This window comes from Octodon degus, unplaced genomic scaffold (assembly GCF_000260255.1).
Source record: "Octodon degus isolate 3935 unplaced genomic scaffold, OctDeg1.0 scaffold00008, whole genome shotgun sequence".
Taxonomy (NCBI): Eukaryota; Metazoa; Chordata; class Mammalia; order Rodentia; family Octodontidae; genus Octodon; species Octodon degus.
In genome coordinates this window covers 14,787,326-14,790,006 of record NW_004524584.1, presented here as the reverse complement: position 1 = coordinate 14,790,006, position 2,681 = coordinate 14,787,326, and the positions used below count along the sequence as shown (strand labels likewise).

At 42.7% G+C, this 2,681-nt stretch overlaps 1 protein-coding gene and 1 pseudogene across 2 annotated transcripts in view; one reads left to right on the top strand and one right to left on the bottom strand.

Annotated features, from left to right (window-relative positions):
- The window catches only part of Dag1 (dystroglycan 1), a 101,321-nt gene that overhangs the window by 90,101 nt on the left and 8,539 nt on the right, over window positions 1-2,681 (bottom strand). The window lies entirely within an intron of this gene.
- On the top strand, window positions 1,154-1,658 carry LOC101581078 (annotated as a pseudogene).

Sequence of the window (2,681 nt, the reverse complement as noted above, 5' to 3'; positions counted from 1 at the left end):
GATGGCTCAGTAGAATAAGTGCTTCCCTGGCAAGCGCAAGGGCCTGAGTTCAATCCCCAGTTCCACCAATAAATAAATAAATAAATAAAGATAGGAAGGGCCAGGGAAATGGCTCAGTGGGATAAGCACTTCCCTGGCAAGCTCAAGGGCCTGAGTTCAATCCCGAGTTCCGCCAAAAAATAAAGATAGTAAAGAAATATGCTCTACAGGGTGAGTGCAGGTCAGTTAAAAAATAGTAAAAGAAATACACCCTACATGTAAGAGCAAACCACTGTTGAAAACAAGTGTGTAGTGGCCAAGAGCTCAAAAGTGACCTATTTTTATATCTCCTACTCCTCAGGAGTCTAGGTCACCCTATCTAAAACCTGTTGGGAGAGGTGCATACATGTAATCCCAGCATTTGGGAGGATGAGGTATGAGGATTGTTCATGGCTAGCTTGGACTACATAGTGAGTTCAAGGCCCAGCTGAATTACACAGCAGGACATTGTCTTTTAAAATAATAATAATAATAATAATAATAATAATTAAGAGCTGGGTATATAGCTCATTGGCACAGCACCTGCCTGGCAAGCCCAAAGTCATGAATTCAATTCCAAAAAATAAACAAAATATACAGCCCTGACTAAATTCTCCTGAGAACAATTAAAGTCATCACTTTCTGGTTCCAAGTGCAGGGTTTTAGTAAGTGCTCTGTGAATCTGTCCTGGCACTGGCCAGCTCACACTCACTTCCTAACCAGTTTACCATGTGGGTAATCTGCCCCCACAGTACTGGAATTACAGGTGTACACCAAGAAGCCCAGCTAATTCCATTATCTGTATTCTAGACAGCAACATTTTTAAAGAAAATAATAAGCAGGGCTGGTGAGATGGCTCAGTGGTCTGGAGCACCTACTTAGAACAAGCTTAGTCAAAGCACAGGGACCGCGGTTCGATCCCCCAGCACCACATGCCAGCCAGCCCCGCCCCCTGGTGGGCTGAGCTGCCCCCCACACACACACAAATAAATAAAAATAATAATAATCATCATCATAATAGGCAAAAAGAAAGAAAGAAAGAAAGAAAGAAAGAAAGAAAGAAAGAAAGAAAGAAAGAAAATAATAGGCTTTAGCAGACACCACTATCCTTCCTCTTAGTTGTTTGCTGCCAACCATGGTCAACCCCACTGTGTTCTTCTATATCGCTGCTGATGGCGAGCCCAGGGGCTGCATCTCTTTTGAGCTGTGTGCAGACAAAGTTCCAAAGACAGCAGAAAACTTTCATGCTCTAAGCACTGGAGAGAAAGGATTTGGTTATAAGGGTTCCTGTTTTCACAGAATTATTCCAGGATTTATGTGCCAGGGTGATGACTTCACACACCACATTGGCACTGGCGACAAGCTCATCTATGGGGAGAAATTCAATGATGAGAACTTCATCCTGAAGCACACAATACAGGTCCAGGCATCTTGTGTTGTGTTTGGCAAATGCTGGGCCAAACACAAACGGGTCCCAGTTTTTCATCTGTATTGCCAAGATTGAGTGGCTGGAAGGCAAGCACACCATCTTCAGGAAAATGAAAGAAAGCATGAACATGGTGAAGGCCATGGAGCACTTCGGGTCCAGGAATGGCAAGACCAGCAAGAAGACCACCAACAACAACTTTGGATGGCTCTAATGCATGTGACGTGTACATATTGCCACCACCAGACCAGACCATTCCTCCAGTTCAGGAGAGCACCCTGAGCCCTACCTGGTCAACACGTCCCATCATCTCTGCTCTTACAGCAGTTCTATGTGTCCCATGTTTTCCTTGCTCCCCTTCAAATGCACTTGGATTGCAGAGTTAAGTTTATGGTTATGAATAAAACTAAATAATGGTAAGAAAGAAAGAAAGGGGCTGGTGAGATGGCTCAGTGGTCTAAAGCACCTACTTAGAACAAGCTTAGCAAAGCACAGGGACCACGGTTCAATCCCCCAGCACCACATGCCAGCCAGCCCCGCCCCCTGGTGTGCTGAGCTGGCCACACACACACACACACACACACACACAAATAAATAAAAATAATTTTTTAAAAAAGAAAGCAAGAAAGAAAAGAACAAAATAATCCCCAGCACTCCCTGGGTCCAATCCCTAGTATCAATCAATCAACCAATCAATGGACTAGAGCTATAGCTCACTGGTACAGTCTTTATCTAGCATGTTTGTACACTGAGTTCAATCCACAGTACAACAGAAGAAAAAAGGAAAAAGAATAAGAAAAGATTTGCTGAAGATGATACAAGTACAAAGCAAAGCCTCAACACTATTAAACGTACCTCAGGACACACAAAATAAAAACATTCAGAGATATGATTTTTTAAAAAATATTTGAAGTCGAAGAAATACAAATGGAAAATAAATATATGAATACATACATTAAAAAAAAATATTTGAAACAGAGACTGGGCGTGGTGACACACACCTGTAATCCCAGCTTTTTTTTTTTTTTTTGTAATCCCAGCTCTTGGGAGGCTGTAAACAGGCAGATCACTACAAGTTGAGTTGGATCCTGTAGTGAGACCCTGTACACCCTGTAAACCCTTCCCTTAAAATACAAAATATAGGGGGCTGGGGAGATGGCTCAGTGGAATAAGTGCTCCCCTGGCAAGTGCAAGGGCCTGAGTTCAATCCCCAGTTCAGCCCAAAAAATAAATAAAT